The sequence below is a fragment of the Podarcis bocagei genome (genome assembly GCF_964188305.1).
Source record: "Podarcis bocagei genome assembly, chromosome: 6".
In the NCBI taxonomy this organism is placed as follows: domain Eukaryota; kingdom Metazoa; phylum Chordata; class Lepidosauria; order Squamata; family Lacertidae; genus Podarcis; species Podarcis bocagei.
This window is the reverse complement of record NC_138130.1, coordinates 100,809,372-100,825,082: the sequence shown is the minus strand read 5'-3', so window position 1 is coordinate 100,825,082 and position 15,711 is coordinate 100,809,372. Positions and strand designations below refer to the sequence as shown.

At 46.2% G+C, this 15,711-nt stretch overlaps 1 long non-coding RNA gene across 1 annotated transcript in view; it reads right to left on the bottom strand.

Annotated features, from left to right (window-relative positions):
- LOC308588838 overlaps positions 1–15,401 on the bottom strand; it is a 407,342-nt gene extending 391,941 nt beyond the window's left edge. Inside the window, exon 1 of the long non-coding RNA XR_014008914.1 lies at positions 15,253–15,401. This is a non-coding gene — a long non-coding RNA (uncharacterized lncRNA). The remainder of the gene's footprint in view (positions 1–15,252) is intronic.
- Between the last annotated feature and the right edge of the window lie 310 nt (positions 15,402–15,711).

Genomic DNA, 15,711 nt, shown 5'->3' with positions numbered 1-15,711 from the left:
CCCATCTCAGTTCAGTATTGCCTTGACTGATTGGCATTGGCTCTCCAGGGTCTTGGGCAGAGGCTCCGGGGTGACTTACAGATCAATACGATCAAGAATCGTAGAAGTGGGAAGCATCTTGAGGTCATCTAGTAAAAAAAACCAACCCTCAACCAAAGCAATGTCCAGTTCTTCCACTCCATTATCCATACATTTCAAAAATCTCAAAACACACACACATGCTTGTTTGAGATACATCCTAAATATTACAATGCTCATAGAATTTTAGAAAGGACGCAGGTGGCGCTGTGGGTTAAACCACAGAGCCTAGGACTTGCCGATCAGAAGGTCGGCGGTTCGAATCCCTGTGACGGGGTGAGCTCCCGTTGCTCGGTCCCTACTCCTGCCAACCTAGCAGTTCGAAAGCACGTCAAAGTGCAAGTAGATAAATAGGTACCGCTCCGGCGGGAAGGTAAACAGCGTTTCCGTGCGCTGCTCTGGTTCGCCAGAAGTGGCTTGGTCATGCTGGCCACATGACCCGGAAGCAGCACATTTAAGTGAGCAAGGTCCCAACCAAAGAGAACTAGCAACCTAAGTAGACAGAATGTGCGCAGCTTGCAGATTTAACATCTAGAACAGGCATAGGGAAACTCGGCCCTCCAGATGTTTTGGGACTACAATTCCCATCATCCCTGACCACTGGTCCTGTTAGCTAGGGATGATGGGAGTTGGAGTCCCAAAACATCTGGAGGGCCAAGTTTGCCTATGCCTGATCTAGAATAAGAGAGCAAGAAGAAATATGTTTAAAGAAGATTGGAAAACATCGAAAATATACGGCTGAAAACGCTGGCAGCACTAAGATAAGTAATTTTTGATGGATGTAAAAGTAGGAAATTGATTTGAATGGTCATAGTAAAATATGCAGGGATGTATGATATGTAAAATGAACCGTGGAAAGAGAAAGGGGAAGTCATTGGATATTTTAAAGTTCGTAAAACGTTTATTTGGAATTGTAAAACAAAAAATTTAATAAAAATTATCATCATTGAAATAGCACGTGTACAAGCCAGGCGTTGTTACACGTGGAAAAGCTGGATCGATGAGCTGAGTAAAGAGACCAAAATGGCTGGGGAGGGGGGTACAGCAAATAATAATAATAATAATAATAATAATAATAATAATAAAATATTTATACCCTGCCCTCCCTGGCCAGAGCTGGGCTCAAGGCGGCTAACACCAGTAAAATTACAAGAAAAACATAATGGGGGAGGGGGAGAAAAGAAAAGAAAAAAACAATTTAAAATACGGGTTAAAATACTATTTAAAATGCAGCCTCATTTTAATAGTAGCCCATAGATCAAGACCATAAGGGGAGGGAAACATAAGGGTCAGACCGAGTCCAAACCAAAGACCAGGAGGAACAGCTTTGTCTTGCAGGCCCTGCGGAAAGATGTCAAGTCCCGCAGGGCCCTGGTCTCTTGTGACAGAGTGTTCTACCAAGTTGGGGCCAGTACTGAAAAGGCCCTGGCCCTAGTTGAGACCAATCTAACCACCTTGTGACTTGGGACCTCCAAAGTGTTGTCATTTGTAAACCTTAAGGTCTTCCGTGGGACATACCAGGAGGGGCGGTCCCGTAGGTACGAGGGTCCTAGGCCGCATAGGGCTTTAAAGGTCAAAACCAGCACCTTAAACCTGACCCTATACTCCACCGGGAGCCAGTGCAGTTGGTAAAGCACTGGATGAATGTGCTCCCATGGCAAGGACCCCGTAAGGAGCTTCGCCGCAGCATTCTGCACCCGCTGGAGTTTCTGGGTCAGTCTCAAGGGCAGCCCCGCATAGAGTGAGTTACAATAATCAAGCCTGGAGGTGACCGTTGCATGGATCACTGTGGCCAGATCAGGGCACTGGAAGAGCTGCTTTTCCTGCGTGGTAAGAATTGTGCAGTGTGGAAACTGGCAAAATTGGGTATAAGTCTTCCAGGCCGCTGCAAGCTGACTGTGTGAGCGAAAGAGAGAGATCTCTGCCTGTTATCTACACAGCAGGATCCAGGAGATGCTGAAAATGTTCTTGGAAAGGTGAGCTGCTCCTACCTGTCCCCAGCATTAAACCCAGAGGAACTGGGATTATAAAACTGATTGAAGGCTCTGACCGGAATGTGAACGAGCCTCTGCACTGCAGGAGAGGAGGAAGGGAGAAGAGGAACCATTTTTACGGACGGATGGAAAGGGAAATGCACGCCGAGGAAACTAGGAGTCCTTGAGGCAGGGGTTGCTATGTGCAAATGAAGCAAAAAAAAAAAAAAAAAAGCAAAAAGCTGCCCGCAGAGAATCATCCGAGTTGGAAGGGGCCCTCCAGAGGTCATCTGGACCAACCCCCTGCGACGCCGGAATTGCAGCTGAGTTTCTGAACGGGACCCCAACAGATCCACTTTGGTTAACGTGAGTCCATCCCAGAGGATAACTTGTAAGCTGCACAATATTTCCCCCTGAAAGTCAACGATGAGGAAGACCAACCCATTTCACACGCCGTGGGGGGGGGCGGATGGGGGGGGGCGATTCTGCAAGTCACCACTGAAAAGGCCCTTTGGAATGGCTTTCAACCCTTCAATGAGAAAACTAAGACCAAAGAACAACCCTGCAGGTAGAAAGCCAGCAGTGGTGTGCCCCCCCCCCCGCCGGTGTTTTGCACTCGCTGCAAGAATAATAATATAATAATCTATTATATATACCCCACCCATCTGGCTGGGCTTCCCCAGCCACTCTGGGTGGCTTCCAACAAGGATTAAAAATACATCAAAATGTCACACATTAAAAACTTCCCTAAAAAGGGCTGCCTTCAGATGTCTTCTAAATGTCAGGTAGTTGTTTTTCTCTTTGACATCTGCTGGGAGGGTGTTCCACAGGGCGGGGGCCACTACCGAGAAGGCCCTCTGCCTGGTTCCCTGTAACTTGGCGTCTTGCAGGGAGGGAACCGCCAGAAGGCCCTCGGAGCTGGACCTCCGTGTCCAGGCTGGACAATGGGGGTGGAGATGCTGCTTCAGGTCTACTGGGCCTTTGAGGCCATTTAGGGCTTTCAAGGTCAGCACCAACACTTTGAATTGTGCTCGGAAACATACTGGGAGCCAATGAAGATCTCTCAGGACTGGTGTTATATGGTCTCGGCAGCCACTCCCAGTCACCAGTCTAGCTGCCGCATTCTGGATTAGTTGTAGCTTCCGGGTCACCTTCAAAGGTAGCCCCACGTAGAACACATTGCAAACGCAAACCCAAACTTCTGAGGGAGGTAGAACTGCCAAATAGCTTCCACACCTCCTGATCTTAACTGCCGAGAGTGTCTGTAGGGAAGAAGGTGGTCTCTCAGATATGTGGGGCCTGATCCAATCTTCCTGGGTGCAAACATAAAGCTCCTAGCAGAGGTATTCGCTTCATAGGGAATTCCCTAGCAGAAATAATAATAATAATAATAATAATAATAATAATAATAATAATAATAATAATAATTTATTTATTGTTTATACCCCGCCCATCTGGCTGGGCTTCCCCAGCCACTCTGGGCGGCTTCTAACAGAATATTAAAATACAGTTATGCATCAAGCCTTAAAAGCTTCCCTAAACAGGACTGCCTTCAGATGTCTTCTAAAAGTCTGGTGGTTGTTGTTCTCTTTGACATCTGGTGGGAGGGTGTTCCACAGGGAGGGTGCCACTACAAATAGATCAGTTCTTATACAGTGGTACCTCAGGTTACAGACGCTTCAGGTTACAGACTCCTCTAACCCAGAAATAGTACCTCGGGTTAAGAACTTTGCTTCAGGATGAGAACAGAAATTGAGCGGCAGCAGCATGGCTGCAGCAGGAGGCCCCATTAGCTAAAGTGGTGCTTCAGGTTATGAACAGTTTCAGGTTAAGAACGGACCTCCGGAACGAATTAAGTTCTTAACCTGAAGTACCACTGTATATATATGGGGGCACCAAAATATTTTAAGTGCTGTGCGCCTCTAAAGGTTTAATCCAGCACTAGCAGGTGGAAATGAGGCATCTTCATGAGGGGTAGGACAAAGGACCCAGATGGTGAGACCCAGTGGGAACACCGATTTCTTCTCATTGATGTGGCCCCTCTATGTTTGGGGCCCAATACAATTGCCCCCATTATATCCCTCCCATACACAAAGGCCTTCTGCTTCCATAAGCAGATTGTTCATAGAACTGTAGAGCTGGAACAGACCCCAATAGTCATCTAGTTAATGGGTAGGCAAACTAAGGCCCGGGGGCTGGATCCAGCCCAGTCGCCTTCTCAATTCAGCCCGCGGACGGTCCAGGAATCAGCATGTTTTCACCTTAGTAGAATGTGTGCTTTTATTTAAAATGCATCTCTGGGTTATTTGTGGGGCATAGAAATTCATTCATTTTATTTTTTTCTCAAAATATAGTCCGGCCCCCCACAAGGTCTAAGGGACAGTGGACCGGCCCCCTGCTGAAAAAGTTTGCTGATCCCTGCTCTAGTTAGTACAATCCCTTGCAAGGAAGGGATCTCAACATTCAGCCCCCCATCCAAACTGAAACCATACCGGACGCTGCTTTGCTCTGCAAATGTGCTAGAGGTTTTATTCCTGCACCACCCATCAGCAGTTTGAACTTTGTTAAACTTCAGTAGGAACAGAGCAGCGATGTGCAGACACACATTTTTGGCCGATTAGGGAGAATTTGCGCTAATTAATCAAGGGGGAAGGAACGGAGGAGGAGGCATCTAGGACTAACTGCAAGCCTTAACAAGTATTAATTGCTTCTTCTAAAATCTTCTGAACTGGCCAGGTAAAAATCAATGGCAAGGATCCAATTAAAAAATTGTTCTGAGCCCGAGGATTAAATTCATTCTCAGGCATCAAGCGTATTGAATTTTCGCAAAAGCGGGAAAATGTTTTATTTGGTGAACAGAAGCAAAGTTGCCAAAGAAGATCAAACCTATCCATTGTGAAGGAAATCAGCCCTGAATGCTCACTGGAAGGACAGATCCTGAAGCTGAGGCTCCAATACTTTGGCCACCTCATGAGAAGAGAAGACTCCCTGGAAAAGACCCTGATGTTGGGAAAGATGGAGGGCACAAGGAGAAGGGGACGACAGAGGACGAGATGGTGGGACAGTGTTCTCGAAGCTACCAGCATGAGTTTGACCAAACTGTGGGAGGCAGTAGAAGACAGGAGTGCCTGGCGTGCTCTGGTCCAGGGGGTCACGAAGAGTGGGACACGACTAAACGACTGAACAACAACAGTGGCTGATGCAAATAAAGATTCTTCTGATTTTGATTCACTTTAGCTCTAATGATCACGGACTGTAACTTTTGCATCTCATTGCCATTCAGCTCCCACCATGTGATTCTTCCCCCCCCCCCCCTTGGAATAAAGGCCGGGCCAAGATTTAACTTCCTCCTGCATCTCACCAAAGTCGGCTGAAGTGCATGAAAGCTTATTATGATGCCACCAATGTGTTCATCTTTTGAAATGGCACAAGACTCTTAGCTGTTTTCTCCACAAGGAGATGATACAGCTGCCCTTCTGGAAATTCATAGAGCAACATCTGTCCTCCAGGCCGGACATCCTATCATCGCCTTTTCTGTTTCTGCCAACGTTTCAGTTTGTAACTTGTTCTGCTTTTTAAGCAACCTGCTTTTCCGCTTCCTCTTAAATCATGTGAACATTCAGCGGATGCTGACTCTTGACTATATATATGTGGCATGTCTTTTATTATTATTATTCCTTCTTGGAAACAACCTCATCTGGCAAAGGGCCCCTGCGTCTCAACGGCCAGGCTGCCTATCTGCCCAGACCATCTGCAGCAGAAAAGTTCCCTTCCGCAGAAATGCCGAGGGGTCATAATTCTTGCTGCTGCATCACACATGCCAACCTGTCTCTTGGCTCCAGAGGCGGCAGGTTCACTGGGGGGAAAAACTTGTACTAGTGCGTACTCGACTAGACTCAGATTTTAGGAGGAATAAGGGATAGACGCGTGGGCTTTGCCACCCCTCTAACCTCCAGTTTCTTCCCTGAATCTCTCAGTACATAGGAACACAGGAAGCTGCGCTTAGGGTCAGGAGCGAGCCAGCAATAAATCACACGGAGCAATGGGAGTTAACTCTTCATTAGCCAAAATGGTCTGAGCAGAAATGAGCACAGCAACTCATCTCCAGCAGGTCTTGCCGCCATGAAACATGAAGGTTTACACCGCCACACAGCTGTCCAAGTCCCCCCTACTTTCCAGGGCTTTCCCCAAGCAACCAGAGACTGTATCTGCATGCAGCTAACTCAGTTCCGAATTTACCTACAGTGGTACCTCGGGTTACAGACGCTTCAGGTTGCAGATGCTTCAGGTTACAGATTCTGCTAACCCAGAAATAGTACCTCAGGTTAAGAACTTTGCTTCAGGATGAGAACAGAAATTGTGCGGCGGCAGCGGGAGGCCCCATTAGCTAAAGTGGTACCTCAGGTTAAGAACAGTTTCAGGTTAAGAACGGACCTCCAGAATTAATTAAGTTCCTCTCCAGCATTTCGGTGAGGTTCCTGGGCGTATTAGCATTAGACATGGAGACAAATAGAAGAAACCTGTTTGCCGTGCTTCTGAACTCCCACTCAGCTGTCCTCAAAGGGAGCAGTGCTCCCTGCTTTCCAGTCCATGGGTTAACCCAGGCGAAGGCTAAATGCAGCTGCTTCATTAAAGTGTAAAGAGCGGAACAAATGCAGACTAAATCGCTCCTTGTTCTTTCTGTCTTCTTCCTTTCCTATGTTTACACACCCGTCACTTCAATAATTTAGTGGTGCTTTAAAATTAAAAAGAGAGAGAGAAAGGAAACAACCTCTTTGGAGTGAAATGCTACTGGGAAAGCAAATCTCTTGTTTGCAAAAAGACAACAACATTTCCCCTGTTTGTACCTGGATCCTTCCCCCAGCTTCCTGGAGATCAACAACACCGTCATTTTATTTGCAGGCCGCCTTTCCATTGTTAAAACTATTGGTGGCAAGGGGGTAAAATAGGCCTAAAAGGAGAATTCCTGGATGCTAGGATCCAAGTTTTTGGTGAGAGAACCCCGAAGAGATGTAGAATCGCAAAATATGCAACAAAATAAAGCATGGAAATACAGGCTGTTAGACTTTTAAAATATGACCAAGTACCTTCCAAGGTTCCTCTCTTTCCCTACCACAGAAAAAGACCACACATTCGTTAAGTTATTTGATTTACTTACAAACACTTCAAAGGTCAGGTTCATGTGCTTTTCCACACATCAGTCAGAAAACACAGGCCGTAAAACTTGGTTTAGTTTCCTAAATTATTGGTATAGGAACTCAAGAGTGGCTCGTGAAAGTCATGCAGTCTGAGCTGCAGCAACCAGCTCAAAGCCTCTTCACCTTCTGAAATTCTCTGGCAGACTGAAAGTATAACCATAGACTTTTTATCTTCCTCTCAAGGTGAGGGGGGGGTGACCTAGCCAAGCCTGGCAGGACAGCTTACTCTGTGGCATTAACCCCTTCATGCATTAATTAGACTTAAGCATGTTGGTTAGATGAGGCTGGTTATACCACAAAATCCATGTCAAAGCAGCTTGTGCAAATAAATTACACCATTACAAAAGTAGCTGTAAAAAATGGGTAAAACACATAAAAAATGACACAAAATTGAACAATTTCCACATAAATCATAATTAGATTTAAAAATAAATATTCCCAAAAATTCGTGATTTTTGTATACTACTTAGATATTTTTAATAGTAAGTCGCTCAGAAATGCAGACACACAGAGTTATCTGCTGCCCAATTAATCGGAGATGCTTTTCAAAATATTTTGAAATTGATCAGTTTTAATTTTAAAATCAACCAGTTAATTGATTACACATTGCAGCACTGGTGGTTTGTTTGTTTTTTTAAGAAAAACCATGATTTAATTGGGGATCCAGCCTCAAATTTATAAAGTGCTTTCTATTGATCCTGCAAGTGCTCTTTTGGTCTCCTGTAATGGACGGCATTTGAGTAAAGCAAATCCTTTTAAATAAACAGCCAACTTTGCATTTGGTAATGCAAAAGTAATTCTTGGGAGGCAGCAATTTAGCATTTTGGACCACAGGCATTAATCACCCGGTGTTTTAGCACGCCTGTTTTCTTTTGGTTTATAACCCTCTTCGTTGTTCCAGCCCTTCTGGGGTTTGTAGAAGTTCCAGAAATAGCTCTGAGGACGGACTCTGAAGCCTTCTGCAGCTTGTGGGTACAAGGTGAGTTCTTGCCCTTCCGAGGTCTTTTGTCCTCCAGACTTTGAGCATTGAAAAAAGAGAAGAAGTTCCTCTCTAGCAAAATGCTGTTGTTGTTTGGTCGTTTAGTCGTGTCCGACTCTTCGTGACCACCTGGACCAGAGCACACCAGGCACTCCTGTCTTCCACTGCCTCCTGCAGTTTGGTCAAACTCATGCTGGTAGCTTCGAGAACACTGTCCAACCATCTCGTCCTCTGTCGACCTCTTCTCCTTGTGCCCTCCATCTTTCCCAACATCAGGGTCTTTTCCAGGGAGTCTTCTCTTCTCATGAGGTGGCCAAAGTATTGGAGCCTCAGCTTCAGGATCTGTCCTTCCAGTGATCACTTAGGGCTAATTTCCTTTGGAATAGATCGGTTTGATCTTCTTGCAGCCCATGGGACTCTCAAGAGTCTCCTCCAGCACCATAATTCAAAAGCATCAATTCTTTGGCGATCAGCCTTCTATATGGTCCAGCTCTCACTTCCATACATCACTACTGGGAACACCATAGCTTTCACTATACGGACCTTTGTTGGCAAGGTGATGTCTCTGCTTTTTAAGATGCTGTCTAAGTTTGTCATTGCTTTTCTCCCAAGAAGCAGGCGTCTTTTAATTTTGTGACTGCTTTCACCATCTGCAGTGATCATGGAGACCAAGAAAGTAAAATCTCTCACTGCCTCCATTCCTTCCCCTTCTATTTGCCAGGAGGTGATGGGTCCAGTGGCCATGATCTTTGTTTTTTGGATGTTGAGCTTCAGACCATATTTTGCACTCTCCTCTTTCACCCTCATTAAGAGGTTCTTTAATTGCTCCTCACTTTCTGTCATCAAAGTTGTGTCATCTGCATATCTGAGGTTGTTGATGTTTCTTCCGGCAATCTTAATTCCGGCTTGGGATTCATCCAGTCCAGCCTTCCGTGTGATGAATTCTGCATATAAGTTAAATAAGCAGGGAGACAATATACAGCCTTGTCGTACTCCTTTCCCAATTTGGAACCAATCAGCCACTAGCCATAGCAATAAAATAAAATACAATGTACTAAAGATAGAGGTATAAACTTAACTGTACAAAATACATTCTGGAGATTTACATCAATAATCAATAGCCTTATTCTAATTTCCCCTGCTAATTTTTTTGATCTGCTAGGAGAAAGGACACAGTAGCAACAGTTGAGCGATCTGGCATGGATAGTAATAGAGGGGTAATAACTTCACTCCTCAAATTTTTATAAAGAGTGCAAGCTAGAAGCACAAGCCACTGACTTCACTACTGCCATCTCCACATGGGACATAACTGTTTTTCCCGCGGAATTTTTTGAAACCAAAATATATTTACACAGCATCTTTAATCTTGCACAAGTGAAAACGCGTCGGTATTTTGGAATTGTTAAATTTTGCAAATAGGGTGGCAACGTATCAAAATGACTAGGTGGGAAATAATCATACCATGGACAAAATTTCCTTACCGTGGCCAAATTATTCTGCCGCTCGATATCATATAGGTGCTGTCTAATTAAATTATTTAGAGCTAAAGCGTATGATGAGTTCCTGATTAGGTGTGGTGTAGTGGTTAAGAGCGGTAGTCTCGTAATCTGGGGAACCGGGTTTGCGTCTCTGCTCCTCCACATGCAGCTGCTGGGTGACCTTGGGCTAGTCACACTTCTCTGGAGTCTCTCAGCCCCACTCACTTCACAGAGGGTTTGTTGTGGGGGAGGAAGGGAAAGGAGAATGTTAGCCGCTTTGAGACTCCTTAGGGTAGTGATAAAGCGGGATATCAAATCCAAACTCCTCCCCCTCCTCCTCTTCTTCTTCTTCTAGGTTCAAATCAGGAAGAATGTGAATGGCATGTTTCCCCATTTTCTGTGCTCAGACTGCATTTTTAAAGATTTGCCTTGAGAGCATCTGTTATGTACTGAGTTGAATAGGATCCAGAATGCAGCAGTCTGATTGGTCCTAGAACAATGCAGCAGTATGACTGGTCTGCAGGACCCACCCAATCCGGCTCCAGATGGAAGTGAACCCACAACCTGATTGGCCTACAGGAGAATTCCGGAATTAGCCAATCACGTGGGGCCCATTGTGTAAATAATGTATATAAGGCAGACATTCTAGGGGAACTTCCATTCCTCCTCACCACTATGAGCTGAATAAAGAGCATGAAATCCACTCTCGACTCTGAGTATATTTCAGCGTCTTAATATAGAGTAGTTGCTTTGGAAGACGATAATCAGGCATCCGAACCACACAACCAGTCCAACGAAGTTGATGTTGAGGAATTGTGTTGAAGAAGGTGCCCTTGGAGATTGAACCCCTGGGACCTTCTGCATGCAAAGCAGGTGTCCTGCCAACTGAGCTTGTGGCGCTTCCTCTGAAAGCAAGAACCCTGCCTTCCCGGATGTGCTCAAACTGCTAAAATCCACTACACGTCGCCGCTTTCTGCAGAGACCTCTTTCTTGGCGAACAAAGCTGGGTCTGTCTTGCAGCCGTCTTTGCTTTGGCAGCGGAGAAATCAAGGCAGCCTCGCATGAATATTTGCGTGGTCCAGATAAGAAGGTCTGAAGGGGGACTGTGCTCTGCTTGTTTGCCCTTGCTGGGGACAGGATACGAGCCTGTAATTATCTGCGCTTTGTGTTTTTGCCTCCTTGACCTTCTCCTCTTGCTTCGGCTGCAGCCGACAACCAAGGAAAGCAGCCATTTATTTACTATATACTGTATTCGTTGTTTATAAGAACACGAGAAGAGCCCAGTGGACTCTTGCTATGATTATTAACTCTCTACCCTCCAAACGGGGGTTATGAATGGAAATCTCTTTTAGGAAGGCACTACTCATCTCCCTCCCTCTCTCTCTCTCTCTCTCTCTCTCTCTCTCTCTCTCTCTCTCTCTCTCTCTGCAATGTCCAGTATACCTGAAAGAGCGTCTCCACCCCCATCAGACATGGAGGTCCAGAGAGGGTGGTGGCACCCGCCCTGTGGAACACCCTCCCATCAGATGTCAAGGAAACAAACAACTGTCTGACTTTTAGAAGACATCTGAAGGCAGCCCTGTTCAGGGAAGTTTTTAATGTTTGATGTTTTATTGTGTTTTTAATCTGTTGGGAGTCTTCTCTTCTCATGAGGTGGCCAAAGTACTGGAGCCTCAGCTTCAGGATCTGTCCTTCCAGTGAGCACTCAGGGCTGATTTCCTTCAGAATGGAGAGGTTTGATCTTATTTCAGTCCGTGGGCCTCAAGGATGAAAACATTAGCAGGATTTTAATCTCACTTGTAATGTAACAAATACAGTGGTGCCCCGCAAGACGAACGCCTCACGAGAAGAAAAACTCGCAAGACGAAAGGTTTTTTCGTTTTCGAGTTGCTTCGCAAGACGAATTTCCCTATGGGCTTGCTTCGCAAAACGAAGCTTGTCCCCGCACCCCGGACCTCTTTTGAAGCAAGGGGCGGCGGGGAGAAGATCGCTTCTCCCCGTTGCCATCCCCGCAATCTCCGGGGACAGAGGGGAAGGCGCGCGCGCGCCTTCCCCTCTGTCCCCGGACCCCTTTTGAACCAAGGGGCGGCAACGGGGAGAAGCGATTCTCCCCGCTGCCCCTTCCCTTGCTTTAAAACAGGTCCGGGGACAGAGGGGAAGGCCCGCGGTGCTTCCCCTCTGTCCCCGGACGGTCTCCATAGGAACACATTGATTGATTTTCAATGCATTCCTATGGAAAACCGTGATTCGCAAGAAGAAAAACTCGCAAGAAGAAAAAACTTGTGGAACGAATTAATTTCGTCTTGCGAGGCACCACTGTACTATGGACAATATGGATAGATTTAAAATATAGATTATGAAATCATGTGCAGTTGAAAACGTTGCCAACAGGACCCACGGAGGGGATGGGGTGAAATCTCAAGATTCAGAGAAATATTTGTATGGATATGTATTTGGTTTTGTTATAAATTTATCCAGTGGTACCTCGGGTTAAGAACTTAATTCGTCCTGGAGGTCCATTCTTAACCTGAATCTCTTCTTAACCTGAGGTACCACTTTAGCTAATGGGGCCTCCTGCTGCCGCCGCGCCACAATTTCTGTCCTCATCCTGAAGCAAAGTTCTTAACCCGAGGTACTATTTCTGGGTTAGCGGAGTCTGTAACCCGAAGCGTCTGTAACCTGAAGCGTCTATAACCCGAGGTACCACTGTATGTGCAAAATCTAATAAAAACGATAATAAAAAAAAAATACATTCCACCTTTACCGCCCAGGACCTCAAGGTGGTACACGAGGGTCTCTCCTCATTTAATCCTCACAACAACCCTATGAGGTAGGTTGGACTGAGAACCAGTGACTGCCCCCTGCAGGTCACCCAGTGAGCTTCAACTTGGCTCAGTGGGAGATTTGAACCCTGGTCCTAGTCCAACACACTAACCATTACACCACACTGTCTCTCAAACTACAGTTCCCGGGATTCTTTGAGGGAAGCCATGGCTGTTTCAGTCGCCATGATGATGCTTTTTTTTTTGCAGAAGAGTCCTGAAGTTGCATCTTCTCACGGCTTCAGCTATTGGGCTTTAGTCACGGTGTGGCAGTGGCCCAAAAGGCCACAATAAATGTGATAATGTGTACCCCTGTAAATCCTTGAGTGTGCTTCTAATAGAGAAGTTATGGGAGCCTGTTACTTTATGAAACATGATTTTGCAAGTTGCCAAACCCCCCCCCCCCCAATTGGGGCAGAAATACAGCTAATTATGTGAACCACAAAGATACTGCTCAAAGCTAGAACATAAGTTGCTACATGGTCAAATGGCTCCATGTAACACAGTTTCCCAACACGCACACTAACACAATGTAACAGAACACGGTGGGAATCAGAACTTAATCAGCAGAAATTGCCAGTGCTTATTGCGCATGTGTATTGAACATGAAATGAGGTGATGATGTGTATGATTGGTGAAAATTGAAATGCTTTGTTTGAAATTTTATAAATACCACTGCCTTGACCACTGGGCGGGGTTGCAGTTGTAATAAACGAAAATCTGCCTTTATTCCCTTATGGGGGACACAAGAGCCCTTACAGAGTCCTTTGCAGGTTTTCCATCGGTTGGAGAAAATAACAGAAGCTAACCAGAGAATATTGAGAAGCAAAGCAGCTAGTAAGCCTGATCTTTACTGAACTGTTGGAACAGGGTGTCCTCTTTACACGCAGGAGGAGGACCCTGAACCAAGGTATGCCTGCCCTTATATAGACATTTTAAATTGCCCGCCCTGGAGTCCAAGACCAGATACATCATACCTACATCACAGAAAGGGCGGTCTACAACAGAAATCCGAGTGTGTTGTTTATCTCCTGTCTGGCAGGTTATCTGTTAATGGTTACTTGATTGGATACCCTGGGGAGCCTGGCCAGTCTTTTGTAATAACAAATACTTAGTTCCTGAGCCAGGTCACAGGCTCACACCCTATTCATACACAGACATACCCTTAAGGCAGGATTTGTGAATGAAAAGACAATGGGGAGGCTTTTCCATTTTCCTTGACCTTGCAGAGAAACCATTTGGTCAGTTTGGGAGTCAAAATGGTCCCAGGGCTGTTTTCCTGTGCTGCTTCAGACACATGGTTTATATATTTATGTACATGTTTGCTTGGTACATTTTTGTTGTTGTTGTTTAGTCGTTTAGTCGCGTCCGACTCTTCGTGACCCCCTGGACCAGAGCACACCAGGCACTTCTGACTTCCACTGCCTCCCGCAGTTTGGTCAAACTCATGCTGGTAGCTTCCAGAACACTGTCCAGCCATCAGTATGCAGATGACACCCAGCTCTACTTCTCCTTTAAATCAGAACCAGTGAAGGCGGTGAAGGTCCTGTGTGAGTGCCTGGAGGCGGTTGGAGGATGGATGGTGGCTAACAGATTGAGGTTGAATCCTGACAAGACAGAAGTACTGTTTTTGGGGGACAGGGAGCGGGTTGGTGTGGGGGATTCCCTGGTCTTGAATGGGGTAACTGTGCCCCTGAAGGACGAGGTGCGCAGCCTGGGAGTCATTTTGGACTCACAGCTGTCCATGGAGGCGCAGGTTAACTCTGTGTCCAGGGCAGCTGTCTACCAGCTCCACCTGGTACGCAGGCTAAGACCCTACCTGCCCGCGAACTGTCTCGCCAGAGTGGTGCGCGCTCTAATTATCTCACGCTTGGACTACTGCAATGCGCTCTACGTGGGGCTACCTTTGAAGGTTACCCGGAAACTGCAATTAATCCAGAATGCGGCAGCTAGACCGGTGACTGGGAGTGGCTGCCAGGACCACATAACACCGGTTCTGAGAGATCTGCATTGGCTCCCAGTACGTTTCCGAGCATGATTCAAAGTGTTGGTGCTGACCTTTAAAGCCCTAAACGGCCTCGGTCCTGTATACCTGAAGGAGCGTCTCCACCCCCATCGCTCAGCCCGGACACTGAGATCCAGCGCCGAGGGCCTTCTGGTGGTTCCCTCATTGCGAGAAGTGAGGCTACAGGGAGCCAGACAGAGGGCCTTCTCGGTAGTGGCGCCCGCCCTGTGGAACGCCCTCCCATCAGATGTCAAAGAGATAAATAATTACCTGACATTCAGAAGACATCTTAAGGCAGCCCTGTTCAGGGAAGTTTTTAATATGTAACGCTGTACTGTTTTTAACACTGATTGGGAGCCGCCCAGAGTGGCTGGGGAAACTCAGCCAGATGGGCGGGGTATAAATAATAAATTATTATTATTATTATTATCTCGTCCTCTGCCGTCCCCTTCTCCTTGTGCCCTCCATCTTTCCCAACATCAGGGTCTTTTCCAGGGAGTCTTCTCTTCTCATGAGGTGGCCAAAGTATTGGAGCCTCAGCTTCACGATCTGTCCTTCCAGTGAGCACTCAGGGCTGATTTCCTTCAGAATGGAGAGGTTTGATCTTCTTGCAGTCCATGGGACTCTCAAGAGTCTCCTCCAGCCCCATAATTCAAAAGCATCCATTTTTCGGTGATCAGCCTTCTTTATGGTCCAGCTTTATGGTCTTTATGGTCCACCCCTTCATGGATCACTGCCTTGCCGTGGCGAAGGGGCTTGAATAACTCAGAGAAGCTATGAACTATGCCAAGCAGGGCACCCAAGATGGACAGGTCATAGTGGAGAGTTTTGACCAAACGTGATCCACCTGGGGCAGGAACCGGCAAGCCACTCCAGTATCCCTGCCAAGAAAACTCCATGGTACATTTATGAACATTTATTATATATATAAGACCTTACATTTTTTATTTCACAGTTTTGCAGAACGATCCGACTGTAACCTATTGCTTTGCAATAATCAACGCTGGACTCCTAACTCCTCACGTTTCTGAGTTTTATTGGCGTAAAGGAGATAAGTTATTTTCTGGCTTACAACAATGGGAGTGTTGATTTCAGCTGAAAAGGAGGAGGAAGCAATTGGACCATGGAACCAGTGACAATTGTGGACGATGGTGAGCTCTCAGTGGCTCAAGTTCTCT